General features: G+C 41.4%; 1 long non-coding RNA gene across 1 annotated transcript; it reads left to right on the top strand.

Annotated features, from left to right (window-relative positions):
• Nucleotides 1-1,703: 1,703 nt before the first annotated feature.
• Nucleotides 1,704-15,789, top strand: LOC120849013. Its single transcript, XR_005717832.1, has 4 exons — nucleotides 1,704-1,937; nucleotides 12,939-13,106; nucleotides 14,733-14,814; nucleotides 15,622-15,789. It is a non-coding gene; the product is annotated as an uncharacterized LOC120849013 (long non-coding RNA).
• Nucleotides 15,790-20,267: the final 4,478 nt, after the last annotated feature.

Genomic DNA, 20,267 nt, shown 5'->3' with positions numbered 1-20,267 from the left:
ATTAATAAAAAAATATAAATGCATCTTCGGAAAAGTCTTCTACATAAATTTATTTTCGAAAATATAAACTACTGTTTTCTGCACTATTGGTCACGCTAGATGGCAGATACATTTGCTTGGCAACAAATTAAGATTTAATTATTTCCCATGCAGTTTAGGAGAATTCAGTTAGAGTTAAGATGCATATAAAATGTGATAACTTACACCCCTCATATACATCCCCCCGGGAACTTTGTGAGACGCTTAATGGTTGCTTCATAAATATGATAAAACTAAAAACGGAACGAAGATTTCTATAGGAGCCAACCGAGGAAAGCGAAGTTTTTATCCAGGTGCCTACAAAAACAGTCATAGGGCATAGATAATATTTGGATTAATAAATCTAACTTGTTTTTATATATCTAGGAAACTTCCGTTATTTGATTTTATCATGTAGATTTTATTGCTATTTAGCTGTTTTCACACATTTGCCAATACATTGAGCAAGTGCTAGATGTCCTGAATTGCTGGGGATATTACAAAACTGTGTGTCCGATAGTCGTCTTGAACGCACCGGAATGGCGACGATCGACGCTAGAGGTTCGAGGGAAAAAGCATTGAGCATCGACTAATAATCCGATGACTGGGTGTGCAGGCAGATGAGTGGAAGCGAAGCTGCGGGACTTTGTCCCTCCTGGGGAATCTGCGCCTGCCGGCAACCTGCTGTTCTTCAGGAGCGCCATCTCTGGTCCGGAGGATGCGCTTCTGTCTGTCGCGGACGCGAAGAAACCTGATGGGCCTTTATCAAAATGAACGCCGCCTTTTTGCTGGAACCCGCCCTGCCTTAAATATGACTAATGTTGTTTCTATTTGTGAGTTTCTGATGACGAAGAGCATAGTGCTTGCGTACAAGAATAAAAAGCACGACGGTAAAAAAGAAAAAAAGTAAAACGAAAGTTTTTTGTCTCTTTTCTTGACATAGTTCAAGTGTTTCAATTCAAGCAACTAACCAGATGAATATTTTAATACAATGTTAGCATTGATTGGTTAATCAGAACGTTGAATGATCAATCGCCCAGCCCTAATGATAATGCGTGTGAAACCTTAATTCCTCACCACCACAACGCTGATTCAATAAAAATTACGAGGGACAACTATAAACATATTTACACCGAACGTCTTGCCCAGGTTTCCACGAGAGCTTAACTCTGGTTGAGTAGGTGCCAGAAATATAATATTATTAACACCTTATATGGCATATATCAAGTTTTGATCTAAAGTTTTGTGATACCACTCCCGGTTGTATTTCGTGAAAAACAATGCCTCTATTAGTTATATCGGTAACACTTTAGATGCCTGTAAAGCAATCCTCGTGAAGTCGAACATGCTCCTTCTCTTGTTTCAATTAGCAATATTTCAAGTGAAGTAACTACACCACAGCTCTACAGCTATAATAGTATACTTTCCAGTACATTCTCATAAAAAGAGACGAAAAAAACTAAAGCACTGACTTCGAATAGTTGCTATAAATGGCAGTGAGGGAATCCCACTTGAGTAGTTTTAGCGAAGCATCGCCCCTGACCTTCGAACAACCGAACAACTTCCCCCTAGGATGTTTTCGCATCCGTTTGTCGCAGATATTACGCGGAAACGACTGGCCAGATAAAGTAACATCCACTAGATCCGGGAAACCCTGCGCTGTCTTACACTACGCCAAAGTTCTATTGGCGCTGATCTGAAGAACTCGTTTTTTGAGTTCACTTCTTTATTGCGGTGGCGAGTACCTTTAGCAACTCACTCCATCTCTTGATTGCATGGTTGCAAGACACATAATTGCAACAGGTTTCACAAGGCAAGCCTCACAGGCCGAAAGTTGTCCACCAGTTCTACGTGTGAATTCAAAATGAAAGCTCTCCTGCTGGTTTGCGTGCTCCTATTCGCAGCAGCGTGCATGGCGCGTAAGTACTTTTTTGGTTTTTTAGTAATTTTAAATAATCTTAGAGCACTAATTGCTTCACTCCACACTGTTTTATTTTTTGCTTAAGTACATTGGCTGGATTTATCTAATTTTTTTGTTTTATTTAAGAAACATTTTTATGTTTCGGCTGGGTGAAGTACATAAGTCTAAAATATTTAACGATGTAGTCGACGCTGCGATATATTTTTTTTTAAATAGAGAATATATCACTCTAGTGACATCAATTGCAATCGTGCTATATAGTGTTTAATTTATTCATATCATATACATGTTTTACGTCTTTCTTAGTAGCTAATTTTATCTAACGCTACATCTCAACGGAAGATTTTATTTAAAGATCTCTACTATTTTGTTTGAAGGTCCACGTAAACTGTATTGCGATGAAGTGTTTTGGTAAAGACTTTTCCAATTGAAATTCTAAATTCACAATGTTCATGTTTAAGAGGATCTCCAATTGGCGCCAATACTTCGACTAAATGTGAATTGCTTCAAGCGGTGGAATAACCTGGTTTTAAGTATACTTGTAGTCCAATAACACCGTACCGCGAATATGGTGCGGTTGAACTGCAATCAATAATGTGCTTATAGGGGCGATGCAAACATTTTAACTTCGAAATAACTTCCAGTTTTAATTTTTACATAGTGTATCTTACCAAAACTTATTAGGAAACCACCTCATTCTTTCGAAATGTCGCGATTCTGTTGCGTAATAGCAAAACCTAGACGACATATTTCCCGATTTGCAGCCGCAGGGTGGCGGCCTGGGGAACTAAGGCGTGACGAACACCTGTGTGGATTGCAATAAGTTGCCCCAGATGTGCCCTTAGGTGCTCAATCTAATGCTATATCTTGAAAATATTGTCGTTTGAACATGAATAAATGCGTCAAAAACCTTATATCACCGACACAGAGTTGTACTATATATTAAGTTTTAGTGGCGCCATCTTTCCGTGGTAAAAAAAACAAAACAAAAAAACATTCCTCCCTTGAGGCGCTTGAACCTCCCGTTGACTACCTCAGTTTAACTTCCTTACGCCACGGCCAGCGGTCTCTCTCTCTCTCCCTCCCCCCCCCCCCTTTTTTTTCTCACCTTCTCTCTGCATCGCCCAGACGAAACTTCAAGGTCGTCATGTGTACCGCAAGTAAAGGCCTCCCGCGCTGAAGGCTCTGAAAGAGAACCCAACTGAATTCTCCGTGTCCCAGTGCACACGCGAGCACGTCACTGCGCACTTGACCAACATCACCTAGAGCTGAAGGCCGCAACGCTCCTCCGGTGACGTCACACGAGTCGGCTGGCGAGCGCCACGGAAAAGCGCTGCACTGAAGGCGTCGCGCATAGGTTTGCCGACGTAGAATGGCATTTTTTATTCACCCGAACGTTTATTAATTGATAAAAAGGATTGATAAATGTCTATATCACTGGGAAATATATTTTGTTGCACGGGCAGCATATTAGGACGTACAATTACTGTTATGATATGAAAGAACAAGGTTCAAGACGTTTTGTGAGAGATGGGTCTTCGTTTTAGGCATCCAAATCTTGGGTACTTTAATTATCTCTAGGAAATTAAAGACGCAAAAAAAAAATAATAAATGCCCTGAAACGTTATTGTAACTGATGGGACCCGCCAAAATGCATAACAGCAACAATCAAGTAGGAAGATGATGCTTGCACATTACTGTTACTGAATTCTTATCTAAAGCTAATGAAAAGAAGATTATTAAAAAAATTTGGGCTTTAGGAGCACTAAAAAATGTAATGTGTTGAAATGCATTGTTTACCAGAAGTAAACATATAATAATAAAAACAAAACTGCAGGCGAGCCGAGGAATGTTTAGTATAAAGTAATTAATCCGACACTGAGACAGAAAGACGAAAAATTAAATGCAGAAAAGACACAAAAAAGAGGGAAAGACGCCGCCTAAATCGAAGTGCACAAGTTTTGATTTAACCGAGTGCTGGCAAACTTAGCAAACTTAGCAAACTTAAAGCATAAATCTCAGTAAGGGACACATGCAGCTGTGGGGGCTTCATGCACACATCTACCCGCGTTCATTCACACTACGAATAGATGCTGTGAATATCAGTTCTATTACCTTTGAAAGCTTCAGATTGTATATTCTCGTGTATCCACACCTTCTTCTTGTATTCAAACACAAGCAACTTAGACGCCGCTCTGTAGCTTTCGCAACACTAAGACACAGCACATGTACGGCAATGTACGCAATAATAATGCTATGACAACTGTTGCACTGAATATAAAATAATTATTTAGATTTTAGGGTTTCACATTTTCTTTTCTTTGACTTGGAATCAGCCTCATAAGCTTTTCGTTCCCCTTTCCACAATAGTTTTCCAGCACAATGTTCGTGCTGCGCACCAGAACAAGTTCTTCAGCACGAGCTCACTTTCTGTTGAATTAACCTGAGACTGGAGTAAAGAAGAAACATCAAAACGTAGAAGGGACAGAAAATAGACAGGACGACGTCTCAAGAGACGTCGTCCTGTCTATTCTCTGTCCCTTCTACGTTTTGATGTTTCTTCTCCAGCCCAGTCTCAGGTTAATTCAACATGGTTAATATTCACAAGCTCGCCAGCACCTTTACGGTTTTTTCTATCACTTTGTGTCCTACTTCGCATGCTTCGAAGTCAGAAGTCTCGTTGGTAGACAGCAGTTCCATTGTAAGCTCGCTGACGAACTGACGCTGGATCGGAACCTTCATGAATTCTGCTTGCTTGGAGGGTTCTTGAGCAACAACGTAATTGTGTGTCATGGCATTAACGGCGGACATAGCTGGATAAAGGAGTCCCCCTCGATCCAATTGCTTGACAAGAGAGTTGTTCTCCTGCGCAAGTGAAACTGTTGCCGTCTTATCTTCTTCGGTAAGCGCCGCCCTGAATTTTTGACATTTCGGCTTTTTCAAAGCGGCATAAACTGTGTACCCTGCCACGGAGACTAGGACTGCATGGGAGGGTCTAATTTATCGCTTGTGACACTGCCTCTCCTGTAACTATACTATGTTTAAGCAAGGCCGTGGCGTGTCTACTTATTTTTCAAGCTCCTCCCATCGCTCGTCTTCACACGGGAATGTCGGCAACGTACTTTGCAGTCGCAGCTTATTTTCACCTTCATAAAGCTGCCTTATAGATATGTGATATTGCGAGGCAGCCAGCTGCCTGTGCTTCCCGAAATGGTCTTCCAAGCTATCAGTCTGAATCTTTCCCAGCAGGAGATAGTTCAGCCCGTGTTCAGTGAAGCAGTATTTGGTGATCTGTACAAGTGCACGGGTTGTTTGACGGAGTGCTCCGTGAGTCTCCTTGGTTAGCGTGCGACTGGTAAGGTTCTCGCTCTCCCATACGTCAAGCCAGGCGTCCAGACAGTCAAAAATGCTGCACAAAAAATGCACATTGGGATTGTCCTTCGCAGAAGTCACTGGTTCTTAAAAGTCGTCTCTGAGTCACGTTCCTTTGTTCGGCGTCCATGGTAAAATTTCCCTCATATTTCGAGACCTCCACGATTTCATTGATTCCTTTAATAATATGCGCCACAGATGTAGGAACAAGAAGGGAACATAGAGCGAAGGCTACAGGCTCCTGACCCTGGTTTTGAAAACGGGAGCTCGCGCTACAAAGATACGTTTCTAAAATTAAAAGCGAGAGCTAGCTTGCGCTTGTCGCCTTCGCTGCCACGTCAGCGTAAAATTCAACAAAATAAATTCAATACTAAAAAAAAAGAAGAAAAAGCGTGAAAAAGATATGAGAGTTCTCACCCTGGTATGCGTCGATAGAACCAGGTTTTTTTCGAGGTATGGCCCGCACCCATACTTTTCGGAGTTCTTGATCCTCCGGGAACTTAAACACCGACACTTTCTTCGACGACGTTTCATAGTTCCCATGGCACCCAGGGGCACAGAATTTATGAGACATTGCTAGCCCAAAAGCCGCCCGTAACTTGACAACCACCACGCTCAAACCGCCACGCACACCAAACACAAAAGACAAAAGAGAAGAGACGGTTAGAGCAGGTTCGCGTACTCCCGCCGCGAAACTTGTGCAAGCCGCCGTGCGCTAAGGAGGCAAAAATTTGCCCATTGCGCAACTGCCCCGGGAGAACCCTGTGCTCGGAAAAAGCTAAAAAAGAAAAAAAAAAATGCGGGAGCATGCGCCGCTCGGTGTCTTTGAAAAAACACACTTAAGAAAAAAAAAAAAAAAAGAGAGAGTATGTGTTGCGGAGAAGTATTCGTCTCAGGTCGGCCCACTCGTCGTGAATCTGTGACGTCATAACTCAGAGCGCTGCGTCCTTTGCTCTAGGTGGCGTTGACTTGACTCGGAAGACGGTGTAAGGGTTGAGAGTGGTTGGGAGTCGTCCAAAATGTGAATTGTTTGACAATTGAAAAAAAAAGAACTAACGTGCACCGGCAAAATTATATTTCAGTTCCTTGATCCAGACGTGATAATGAACAACTGTCACAAATATTTACTTGAAGTCCAAACATTGTTGCGCACCACCTTTAATGCAAATTAAACATATATATATATATATATATATATATATATATATATATATATCATTTCCGTAAATTAGTGGTATTTGATAAACTTATGCAAATGAATCAAAACATGTAACTCCGCGTGGTGTAGTATGACTCGCAACTCAATAGGTGTCGATTCAGACGTCCTATTTATTTTAAACTGCACTGCCAGGAGGACAAAGACAAAACTGAGACAAGGGAATAACGGCATGTCCACAAGAAAAGCAGGATGTTTAAAATCAATGATGAAGACCAACTAGCCCCCCCCCCCCCCCCCCCCTTCCCCCCTCCCCTCCAGCTTTTTTGAACTGATGTTCCTGTTTGGGACCACAAAATACGTTTTTAAAATGCCAGAAATATGTATCGTGGTGTCCGTGTCCTCGTGAGATATTTCTTACATTCGCGAGAATTCGTCATATTGAAATGCGCATGCATATAGAAGGCGAATTCTACTCACAAAAAGGGAATAAGCTATTGAGTTGTATAAAATTGCACAAATAAAGCAAGAAACTGCAGATTGCTTCAAGACGCAAAGTACAACCCGTTTTTTCCTCGGAAACTCCCATAACACGTAAAGGTTGCCACGCCCTACTACGTCTTGTTTGTGTTTATCCCCTTCATCAAACGAATGTTGAAAGCAGTGCCGCGAAAAACAAGAAAGGAACTTGCCCTGCGGTTCTGTATCGAGGTTTCACATTGTTCGCTTAGACATTGTCGTCCTGGATTTTAATATATCTAACCATTATGCGTATTGAAAGCTATATTTGAGATGTGTTGAAAGCTAGCTATAGGGAGTGGTCACAGAATGTCATATCTGAAATCGATGTTCGAAGTGCATGCTTAGAACTACGGGTTTCCCCGCTCATTTCAATCAAAGCGACTTTCAGCTAAATCCAAGAGCGATTCAATTTAATTCAAGCGCCATCCATTTTCAATCCCAGTGCTAGCCAATTTAGTCCCGATGTCAGTCAGTTTAATCCACAATATATGCATGTACCTATTTACCTTCAGTGTTCTTGTTTCAAATACACTTTTGATAACTTTGAGTAATTCCTTATACAAGCAGATTTTGTTGGGAACACCTGATATTAGGGCGATAGCGTTTAGGAGCTCGTGTTGTAGAAAATCCGGCGTCGGCGTTAACCGGACCGAAAAATCCCATAATGCAACGCGTGCAGTCACGTCTGCCGGACGTGGCTGCGCGCTTTGCTTTAAAGGATCACCCGCTAAATTTGGCGCAAAATGTTTTTCATTAAATGTAGCAGAAAATTTTCCCGCCAAGCTTAGTGGAAAATTTTCCCTCCAAATTTAACTTGAAAATGTTCGCAAGATCTAACAGAAAAGTTTCCCGCGAAATTGGGCGGAATATTTTCGACACATTTAGCGGGGCAATAGGGTCATGACGTTACAGTGACGTGTGACGTCACGTAACACATGACGCTACCGACTAGACCTCGCACACACGCTTGCGCGGCTTGGCAACTAGCACTCGTTTTTATGAGAAGGCTTTGCGAGCGGGACCCGATAACGTTATCCCGTTCCACTCTTAAAGGCAAAGCTTAAGCGTTTCCCAAGTTTTAGAGCTCAGCTTTTAGGCGCATGTTTCCATGTTTTGTGGCTTCGGCGTAACCGCGCTAAAATTAGCGGGTAAATTTACATCAGGTGACCTCAATACCAATTCAATTTCCCGCTAAATTTAGCGGGCAATTTTGTGATGCACTGGAGTGTTACCACAATTGTCCCGCTAAATTTAGAGAGAAACTGAATTGTTTCATAGTTGACGTGATACCATGTCATCTGACGTCATTTTCCCCGCTAAATTTAGTGGGGAAAGCTGAATTGGTGTTGAGGTCATGTGGTGTCAATTCTTCACCTAAATTTAGCGGGGAGACTGTGGGAAGGAGGGAAAGTATAGATGAGGAGGAGGTGGAGGCGAGGAGGAGGATGAGGGAGGAGGAAGGTAGAGGAGAAGGAGGGGAGAAGAGGGGAGAGGAGGAGAAGTAGAGCGTGCGGAGCAGGAGGGGGCATACCTTCCCCTCCGTACCATTCCCTCTTCCTCCACAGAAGCCACGCTCTACTTTCGTTTCACAGAGATTTCTTAACGTCTTTTAATTTTTAGCTTGAAACGTTCTTTGCCTAGTTGTTCCGGATTTCGTAAAGCCTGGTTTAGTTTCCTCTTTAAATTTAGCCAGAAAATTGACGTCACTTGACCTCAGTGACAATTAAATTTTCCCGCTATATTTAGCGGGAAAATGGTGTCACATGATTTTGTGTCACGTTGCTATGGTTGCTCCGGATCTTGTGAAACCAGATTAAGTTTCCCCGCCAGATTTAGCGAGAAATTGACTTGAGGTGACCTGAATGCCTGTTAAATTTCCTCGCTAAATGTAGTGGGAAAAACGATGTCACATGAGCTCACGTCATGTGAACTTAGTTGCTCAGATTTCATGAAGCCAGATTAAGTAAGGTCAGGTTAACTGTTCCCGATATATTTAGCGGGAAAATTGAGGTCACCTACGCTTATTACCAATTTAGTTTCATCGCTATATGTAGCGGGGAAAATGTCGTCACACGACTTCGTGTGACGTATAGCCTCTACACAAAATCAATTTTCCCGCCAAATTTAGCTGAAAAATTGGCGTCACGTGACCTCAACACCAATTCAGTTTCCCCGCAAAATTTAGCGGAGGAATCGACGTCACGTGACCTCAATGCCGATTTGATTTCCCCGCTACATTTAGCAGGAAAATGACGTCACATGGCTTCGTGTCCCGTAACCTATACACAAATTCAGTTTCTTCGCTAAATTTAGGGATAAGTTTTACGTGAACTGGCCTATAAACCAATGCAGCTCCCCCCCCCCCCCTCTCCCCCCAATCTTAGCTGGAAATTTACATTACATGGTACCGATTGCACATCGGTGTAGCCACGAGGTGCAACGTTTGTGATGCTAGAACGTTTGGCGTATCCAAACGAATTGCCTAGCAATTTGCCATAAATTTTAGAGCACAGCTCTTAGGTGCCCGTTTCCAAGTTTCGTGGCGTCGGTGTCGGCGTCGGCGTAACCGCGCTATATTTACCGGCGAAATTTACGGCACGTTACCTCAAGACCAATTCATTCCCTGCTAAATTTTGGGAGGATATTCAGTTCCTCCGCTAGATGTAGCGGACAAATTCCGTTTCTCCGCTAGTGTTAGCGGAAAAATCGGCCTCACGTGAGCTTAACACCAATTCATTTCCACGCTAAATTTAGCGGAGAATTGAATTTGTGTAAAGATCGCGTGACGTGAATTTTCTCATTAAATCCAGCCGAGTTATTATACCACAAATTGATCTATTGCGAGCTATCCCTTTACGTTAATAATACTCTTTTGACTATGTTGGAGTTACTCTTGACCCAATGGACTTTAACGCAACCTAATTTACATTTGATTTTGTTTCGTCACTTTAGGCTAATGCTTAACGAACCGATTTATTATGACCTTAATTAACATTATTTCTGTCATTTATTTGAAATTGAATTGTGGAGAGCGCTGTCTATATAAGCAATAAAAAGCACACATTATTAATAGCAATCTTAGACAAAAAAAATTATATCGATGCAAGCAATAGAGGCGAGAAGGTTCTTCTAGTCTATCGACGTTTCAAATATAACAAAAGAAGAATATCGAAATAATGAAATTCTAAATTTGGAATACCAACATTATGGTTATGATCAATGTGAGCAGATCTGTAGGATGGTGAAGTAATTAGTTTATGACGAAAAATAGCATCATAATAAAACAATTTATGAAGAAAAAAAACAACAAAAAAACAAGCAAGAAGTTTCTTGGAGGTACAGCAGACCTAAAGTGTTTTTTTTTTGTTTTTTATAGAAACGCTGGAAGTGCGATGACAGTTTGTCAATATGAAATGAGCTGAGCGGTCACGAATGGATTCAATACAACGAATTAGTAGCGAGTGAGCGGGGCCCCATTTAGCAGTAGTATATTATAATTTTGGACAGATTAGGGATTTGCGAAAATATCATAACGGTGCAGGCGAGCTAGTAAGTATTAACCATGTTGAATGAACCTGATTCTGAAGTAGAGAAGAAGCATCAAAACGTAGAAGAGACAGAAATAGACAGGAAGACGTCTCAAACTCAGCTTACTCGTTTATTTAGCTGCCAAATTTTTGGTTTTGTTTTACCACCATTCGGCACCGAAACTGTTTAATCGAAAGCAATTTACTCTTTAAATTTCCTGGTTCAAGTCGTGCCCTGCAAACTGAATACCAAGGCATATTTAGTGAACGTCATATTTGAGGTGGTTCACAGCGAAAGCTCAGAACCAACTGTCATTTATCTCATGAGAAATACAACCAACCTGAGGTTGGAGTGGATTTTGAACGCGGATAAAGGTGATTTTTAAAAAATAAAGATTTTGGTATTGGCAAAGAATAACGAATTAATATCAACTGGCTGTTTAAATGGGTAGTGTAACGATTTTATTGATAAAAGAATTTGCAGTCTGTATTTTCCACATCTTTTATCTAAGTACACACACAAAAAAAAACAAAAAAAAAACAACGTAATTTTGCCTCGAAAAATTGCACGGAACCCAGTGGATGCTTACTTCAAGTCGTTGCCTGCCTGGCAAGCGCTTCCGCGTCTTCTCAAAGCGTCGCGTCGTCGCCCTTTCTAACCGGCCTTTTGTTTTATTGCGTCGACACGGAAGACGCACAGCCTTTTGATTGATTGATATTTATTTATTGCGTGCCCAAAAACACCATAATGGTTTTGACATTGGTGCACAGAAGTCAGATTCCTATGAAACATGCAAACATATGGAAACCACAATACTCATATTAGAACAGTCAGCATAATAAAACAGTCGTAACAAAGTACATAAAATACACATCAGGTGTTAAAGGTAAAATAAGGCATGAAAAAAAAATCGTGCTGGACAAGGAGGTTGCATGATGTCTGAATACGATAGATTGGTGACTCCTTTAATCGCATGTTGGGGTAGAACATGTCGAACTGTCGCGTGAATTTCGTTGGCACACGTAACTTTATGCTGTCCAGAAGGTCAGGTACGTCAATTACACCCTGGATAAGCTTTTGTAGAAAAGCCGCATCTCGGCAATGCCTTCGGTCATCCAAAGTGCTGAGATTCAAAATCTTAAGCAGAGAATGGTGGTCGAAGTAAAGTCTCCTGTGGAAGTATCGATCATAGACTATGCGAACCAAACGCCTTTGCACCGCTTCAATACGTCTAGATTCAGTCTCCGTTAAATGGTTCCACACGACAGAAGCGAATTCGAGCCTGGGCCTGACCAGAGCACAAAATAAACGTAATATGGCCTCAGGTGCTTGGAAGTGCCGAGTCAAACGGGAGATCATACCAAGCATTTTGAACCCGGTACCACAAATAGTAGTTACATGAGAACTGAACGTCAGTTTGCAATCGACTAACACCCCGAGGTCCCTGATCATATCAGTTCGAGTAATAATACAGTTTCCCAACGTGTACTTAAAATGTAAGGGATTTTTACGTCTAGTTAGCGAGATGACTTTAGTTTTGTTTATATTCAAAGGCAAACGGTTGGATGAGCACCATTGCAAAATACTCGAAACATCAGACTGTAACGCATCACAATCTTTTTCAGAACAAATACTTGAGAATAACTTAATGTCATCGGCAAATAAAAGCACTTTAGCAAACTTTACACACTTTAAAATATCATTTATAAATACCAGGAACAACAGTGGCCCCAACACTGACCCCTGGGGTACGCCTGAAGTTGGGAAAAACGGATTAGATAAAACCGTATCAACTCGAACAAAATTTTTCCTCGATGACAAGTAACTATAAACCCATTCACAAAGTTTAGGGGCGAAACCATATTGTTTCAATTTATGTACAAGCAAAGCATGGTCAACCTTGTCGAAAGCCTTTGTAAGATCGAAATATACCGAGTCAACCTGCCCTCGGTTTGAAACGACCGGGGCTGCGTTGTGTAGAAAAGTACAAAGGTTAGTTTCGACAGAGCGCCCTTTAATAAAACCATGTTGTTGCAGCGTCAGATACTTAGATAGCCTTAGATGGGGAAGTGTCGCGGACGGTGATTCATCTAGCGCAGGTGCTTGGAAAGTGGCTAACTCTGACAAGTTCTACTTCTATTCCGTGCCACGTCCCCCTCGTACGCGAAACCTGAGCTAGTTTTACTTTAAGTGCGATTCTGGAATGATTAAGTAATCATAAAACCCTTGACACTGTTAAGTTTACATTTAAATTGCCATGTCATTTACCGGCTGCATTCTTAATAGCGAATGTTATTAAGGTATCAAATATCACTTTTAGATTATATCATCTTTCCTAACAGCGTGCCACCGGCTCCACAAAATTCGTTTTTTAATGCACGTTTATAAGCAACTGAATGGTCATTGTGTACTACCTTCTAGAGCGCGGATATCCTGATATTTTCCGGCCTGGAGGTACTGGACCCTGCAGGGCTGCAATTCCTCGGTATTTCTGCAACCGCGGTCGCTGCGAGCAGTTCCTCTACGGCGGATGCCAGGGGGGCGCTAACAATTTCAGATCCCTGCAGGAATGCCAAAGAAACTGCGGAGGTAAGTGAACTCTCGAGCGAAGATAGCCGGGTGCTTCTAATGAATGTGGACTTCAACTTAGTTTTAGACAAGTAGACTGATTGCCAGACACCTCACAGTTCTCTTCTTCGCAGGCAAATATTTGTCTAAGATAAAAACATTTTCGGCGCTAAATTAATTCGATTAGCTTAAATGCCATGCGCTCGGTCACGAATGGTGCAGTAACTAACCCTTTCACTGAGCTGCAATTTTTTATCTCACTTTATTCTAACACCTAGTGAAGTCTTGGCTTGTACTTGTCACAGATACCCAACTTAAGATAATGCACTATAAATATTTTCTGCGCTTTTAGAGTATCTTGTATACCAAAGTCGATGACAATATCTTGTCCTTTTCTTCTGAATACTTTTCTTGGTATATTCTACGCGCTATCTCACCCGTATTATGAATTATCTGAAGGAGTTTGCCGTCGGGATGATTTCCAGGCGTGATGACCGTGAGTCTCGTCAACGCGAACAAAGCTGAAATATTCTCCCCTTCTTTTGTGGCGCAACAAACTTTGCGCTGCCACCTAATGAAGTAGCACTGGCACACTTCTGGTCCGCCTGCAGTTCCTATTTTTTACTAGACTCTCTTTTCCCGAAAGAGTGAATTACGTCTGACCCGACTATAAGCGACAATTTCCCAAAGATTGAACGTCGATTTGGTCTCGCACACACTGTAACACCCGCCGTCTATTTCAGAACAGGAAGTGTTTAAGGGCTGTTTGCACGTTGGCGCAACCGCCCCTCAACTCACGCGAAACAAAGCGAATAGAAATCAAAGGCAAGCCCGTTGCACAAACACAAATCAAATTGACATAGTTTTCACGGTCGGACACCCCTGGAATCAGTTTTACCATCTTTTAGTGCAGAACATTAGTGAGTGCGCTCGTCCAAAAAACATAAAAAATGAGGCAGTTTTTCCACAACCCGTTTTAGGTTTAAATTTATGTAAAAAAACACAAGAATATTATAGTATTGGCTCATTACGATAGAGCTTAAAAAGAGGGTAACGCACGAGACGAGTTTCGAATTTGATAGGTGCCCTCTAAACTACAGAGCCAGTAGTCTGCTTTATTTTTTTTTTCTAAAATTGGACGCCTTTTTAAATGCTCGTTATGTCAGCAAATGAAAATGTAAGGGGATGAATGACTGCGGAGGGGCGCCGCGCGTGTCCGGCTTTATGCCAAATAATTTGCGGAACACTTTGAAGGTGCCGTATTTGCCAAATAAACTATACAGCAGCTAAGAATATGTGAGCACAATGTGCGTAATAACAACCTGAAAAAAAACATAGTCATTGGATTTATCCATAGCTTCAAAGTGTTGCAAAAGCTTTCAATAAATCTCCCGCTTGTAAAAAAAGTACACCAATACAGTTTTCATATATCGACTTAAAATAATTTACTCTTCTTAAAGTTGTATTCGTATAGGCTATGTTTCATTTTGAAATATACCAAAAAATATCGCGTAAAGGCTACCACAAAGTGTAGCCGTTTATGAAAATTCCGCTTCTAGCTATACACTGAATAGCGAGTGAGCCCAAAAACATCAAATTGATGATCATTGATGTTGCATTTGATTGGACATTTTCTTCGCTGTTTAGGATTTGGGCCACCTGGCGGATTTGGGGGATTCCGAGGATAAGGGCACATGAAGTTTCCTTAAATGTGCAAGCAAGCGTTCAAGTAAGTAACCATGTCCTCTAAACGTCTTTAACCCTCTTTGTCAATCTCTGAAAAAAAAAAAAGATTGCAGGTCGAACACGGTGCAAGGCCGGTAGCGTCAGTGCTTTCTAGTATATATCGAGACTTTTCGACTCTTCGTCAAGTGTGGTGGTCCCGTTACGCACCACACAGAGCAACACACCACGTCAAGTGACGTGGTTAAGTGATGCTGACGAGATTACTCTCAGTTCGCTTGATATGTGACCTTTGGATGGCACTTTTTTGTGTTGGTCATTTGTATTTTTGGAAATCTCTCCTAGAACAAATTTTACTTCTTCTTCAAATTTAATATAAAAAAATACGGTGTGTGCCACATTGCTACTGCGTTCACCGAAGAGACATCTGTAGCATGAACAATTCTGTATATATAAATTAAACTTTTTCTATAATCGAGCATAGCAGCAATGGTACCTCTTAAAAATGAAAAAATCCCCCTAATCGTTATTTCGATTTGTATAATTTACAACATGTATGCCGCCAAAATCTAGGAAAACAGAAGTTAAGGAAATGTGTTTAGCATTACTTTTCTGAATGTTGTCTTTGTACTGAATATATGCGCATACTAATATGAAGGAAAAACGTTTTCGATAAGATAATAATCGTGTACGCCTGACACAATTTCGAATGACCTGTCTTTCTTTGGCATTTATACGCATAAATATAACCGAAAATAAAAACACTGTGCTGCAAGTATTTCAAGTAATTTGGTTTTAACTTCCAATCCGCTACATGTGTTTTGTTTGCCACCTAATTTATTTTTGTTCGCAGGAGGTCTCCACACGTGAAGACGTATACGGTTGCTTCGTGTGACAATATAAGCGGACATCACGGGGCCCGGGATACCTGGAAAACATATAAAGTTTGATCTAAACTGTTATAGCTGTTTGTATAGTTTGGATAAAATAAACTTGAAAGGTGAATTTGCTTGATTATAAATAAGGTTATTTTACTTATGTAGAAACAACACAAGCTGCTGGGCATGCATATGGGAGAACTAATTTGCTTTGCAGCCTCCTAAATGTCAAAACAATATCTGCCTAAAACAGTTTATTTTTGAAAACTTATATGTAGTGCACATTCTAATCGTACACAACTTTTGGTAGGGGTTTCATCCAACTTGAATATATTGGTAACGCTTCTATTTACATCTTGTCTATATTGTTTTCCACACATTCTAGGACCGAAAGGTGACATTGAAACATCAAAAGCACAGGAATATCTTCACCCAAAGAGCCAGTCTTGTGCAGATCAAAAAGCGGGTTTTGATAACTACGTTGAAGAACAAATTAATCATTAGCGTGAAAATCAGATAACGCACACCACTTCGTGTCTTGCATATACACCATATTCCCTACCAAAAAAAAACAACCTTATAACTTTTCGCTATCTGGATTTCAGAACTGGAAATCTATCTATGCTCCATATGGACTTTAGGTTTTCAGAATTTGTCTTTTGTCTCCAACCTGGATTTTACGTTTAAACAAACAATTTCATCTAGATTTCCAGTTCCTTAATCTAGAGAGTGAAAAGTTATACTGGGTTTTTCTGTAGGATTATCACGAAGAAAAAGCAGTCATGGGTAGACGGATACTAAGAACTAATGAACGCATACTTCTGTTCAAATTATAAAAGCGTGCACAAAACAACCACCATCAACGGGGCAAGGCGGGTAGATTTGTTCCGGTTCCTAAAACGTCCCGAATGTAAAAAAAAAACAAAAAAACTTCATTGTATTGTAAAAGTCATCACCTTTCTTGGCGGGTAGAACTATTCGAAATATCAGCTGCGAACGCTTTGTTGTTGTATTGCCAACTCAGTGGAGGAACGCGAAGCTAAAATTCTCAAAAACAAGAAGACACTACATTTAATCTTTTACACATTGAGAGCTTGAGAAAGGCATGTGGTGGCGAGTCACGGGCACAAGATTAACGTTGTGTAGGCTACGCAATCGCGGCACTAACCAATAAGAACGCCAGACCCTGAGTGACACAAGTAGTGAGTGATTATAGGAGAACATGGTCATAAGTAACATTGAAGAATCCGACTGTTCATTGTGGCCGCTCGTCTCATATGACATCCATGCCGCATGCCGGTGATGACCTTTTGTAGCCAGGGCAACGCTCCCTGGTTCCTTGCCGTTCGTGGGAGTGCAGTGTGCCGCATGTACTGGACACCATATACTGGCAGCCGCTCTATTGTGGCGCAGTTGGGGTGTTCGCATCAATGATGGGTATTAAAGGCCGATAACTTGCAAAATTGAAACCATGACAAACAAAAAGGAGAATCGTCCACCAGGCCATTTGGGCGACGCCAACACAACTTGAGCGGCAGTATCAACAAAAGCTTCGTACACCGCTGGCTTATTTTTGTATTGTTATTTATAGTTTTCCGTCACGATCACATTGTAGGAACCCGATCACTTTTATGCCCGAGTTCCACTAAAGCGAAAAACAGAAACAAAGGACAGCGACAAGCCTCGAACACATGCAGCATGCTTGGGATGGTAGTAGCTTTGGCAGGCGTTTATACTCCGTCTCACTGAAACCGTGTAGTATTGCCAAAGCTACAAGGGACAGAGTGTATCCCGATCTCTTCAAGAGGAGGGAAAAGAGGAATGGGGGAATTCCAGCCCTTGTTTTCTGTTCCCCCTTTCCATCCTCTTCAAGAAGTTGGCAGACGCTAGCTTCCCTGTAGCTTTGGATATACTGCACGGTTTTGGTGAGACGGAGTATAGTAGTTCGGTGCTCGTGAAGTAAGCTCGAGTGATTGCAAGCCTGCCACAACATGCCTTCGCCTGCATGCTGCTCGTGTTTGAGCATAACCTCCGCTATTCTACAAAGCCTGTCAAATCGCGAAAGACTCTGTTTCGAGGCTTGTCGCTGTCGTTTGTTTCTGTTTGTCGCTCTAGTGGGACTCAGGAATATAAGTGCAGCTGTGACCCATATATTTACTATTGGTCGAACGATTTTCGCGGATTGTGGCAGTGACCATTGAACTCAGATAGGTCGATTTGACTCGTAGTGCTCGCTCATCGGTCTATCATGCGTCACGTGACATCACATTGCGCGACCTCGCTTCACGTGACCCATAAAACCGTTCAGTTTTCCAACTAAATTTTGCGGGAAAATTTACGTCACGTAAAACACCAATTCTCTCACCAATTCCCTACAATGCATTTCATGCATTGTGAGACTTAAAAGTATAAGTCGCTGGCAATTTTTGTTTTCCTGCTAAATTACAGCATTTCCAAAACACTTTTTAAAATATAAATCTTTAGGGTGTTAATAAACGAGCCAGGAGAAGGCGGTGTGCGTCATGGCGTCTTTGATTCTTTCTCTGATGGATCTATAGAAATCACTTTTGGAAAATGTGTTTTGCCGCCACCGTAGTGTAATACGTGCTGTCATCTTGCACGCGCGCGCTGTTATGTTGCGTGGCACAGCACATGTGTTGTCCATTATGGAGCTTGCCGCTACCGACGCTTCCTTCCTTAATTGACAGATGCTGGCGAGAATTCGCAGGATACCGTGAAAAACAAGCCAAAATGATTGTGGATTTTTTTTTTTTTCTGTAGTGTTGAATGTGTGACAAAGGAGTTTGCGACATCACGATTTCTCCTAGAAGGAAAAGTAAAATCTCATATTTAAAATTTTGAGGCTTGGTTTGCCAAATTAAGACAATTCGTTAATTGGTTTAATTCAGTTGTCTTCAAGGACAGATTATAAATTTAAAAGTTCTGACTAAAAAGCGCAGCACACCGGCTGCTCAAATATGCCTTAGGTACGCAATAACAGGCACGCGAGCGTCCGTAATTCATAACAGCTGTATAATGCACTCTTTAGAACACCGAAATGTCACCGCTAGATCTTATAGGTTATAATCACGTAGGTGACTTCACACGTCTCGCGTCGAACGGGACAATAAGCAGGCATTTAGTTGAAACGGCTGTGAGAGTCAGCCACCGTGTCTTCCAGCCTGTTGTCGCTGGGAACGAGTTCACTGGTTTCTAGGATTTGAAAATAAATTAACCTTGACATAATAAGAGACCATCATTCACAGAACACAGTGAAACCAACGGGGTACACGAAGTCATTTTAGTTCAATCATTTACTACATTAGTGAGAATTTTTTTTTTTAAGTCTGGCTTGGACGTTTAGGGCGTGGCGAGCTATATTTTCTGCATCTTATTTTCATTTGTTTCGTTCCGATTAAATAATAATTAACCCTGTTGCAGCTGCGGTACTGAGGTAAAGAGCTGTATATTCTATGTTTATGATACAGCGCTTTAGTACTGGTGTAGGAAACAGCATATTGCCATCCCAGAGCTTCGAGACCTCAGCAACAAGAATGTTTCCTCATCACGGCTATGCGACTTCAAGAGGGGATATATTTCATGGCTTATATATCACACCATAAAAACACGCGTTAAACAAGCGTGAAGCATCCGCACACCTGAAAGGTTCTGACGAGCCGGGGAATCTGCTGCACAACCGGATCTCTCTTTTATTCTGCTGCGTCATAAACGATGATGATGATGCCAAGGAAAGCGCCTTATGTAGTGCCCACACGGCGCCAATAGTGAGGCAAATGATCAATTTTTTTTTGTGCATTTCTAACAGCATCCACCCCCGCATTTTTGGCTATTCTTAAATAGAGTTAATTTTACTGTAGTGCTCAAAATCAATAATCTTATAAGGGAAACTAAATATTTTAACTTTTGAAAAAAATATACAACTCACGTCTTGGATAAAAAGATGCGATAAAATAATTTTCGACAAAATACTTTCTTCTATCGTACACATCAGTTAGTAATGAAACACAAGAGTCTCCCATTCTACTATTTTTTTTTTTTTTGCATATATGGATACACATATAGTATCGTGATTAAATTAGTTTAGCCCACGCCACACTTCACGGTGAAAGTAGGTCACGCAATCACAGACTGTCTTTACACTCAAAGGTTTAGCGCCGAAACGGTTGGCTCAGCAAACACTTAAAGGGGCCTGTACTTCTTATGTTATTACCTCATTAGTGGTTCCGGCTTCTCTGGGAACGAGCAATAGCCACGAAATAATAGCACATTGTATTTTAATTCGATCGAGAAAAGACAGTTCAACGTCCGGCTGCGACGCAGTTCGTTGAAAGCATGTGGCAGGTGGCGTCATCGGTAACCATTTTGTGATTGGCAGTATTGGCAAGAGCCATTGAAAATATGTTTATGCATGTGAAATTACGTTTATCACTCCGTAAACCATCGTTGTACTTTCAAGAAAGCGTTTTTGTTCAGCTAAGAAGATGGAAATTAGAGAAATATATTTCTAATGTGCAGAAGCAAGAGGGAAAAAAGCTATGACACTCCCGCCTCCCAGCGGCAGAACCATGCCAAACTAACAGGGGCGTTGGCGAAAGGCGCA

This window comes from Ixodes scapularis, unplaced genomic scaffold (genome assembly GCF_016920785.2).
Source record: "Ixodes scapularis isolate PalLabHiFi unplaced genomic scaffold, ASM1692078v2 PGA_scaffold10__122_contigs__length_95168666, whole genome shotgun sequence".
NCBI lineage: Eukaryota > Metazoa > Arthropoda > Arachnida > Ixodida > Ixodidae > Ixodes > Ixodes scapularis.
The sequence above is the reverse complement of the archived record's forward strand: the minus strand, read 5'-3'. Positions and strand labels throughout refer to the sequence as shown.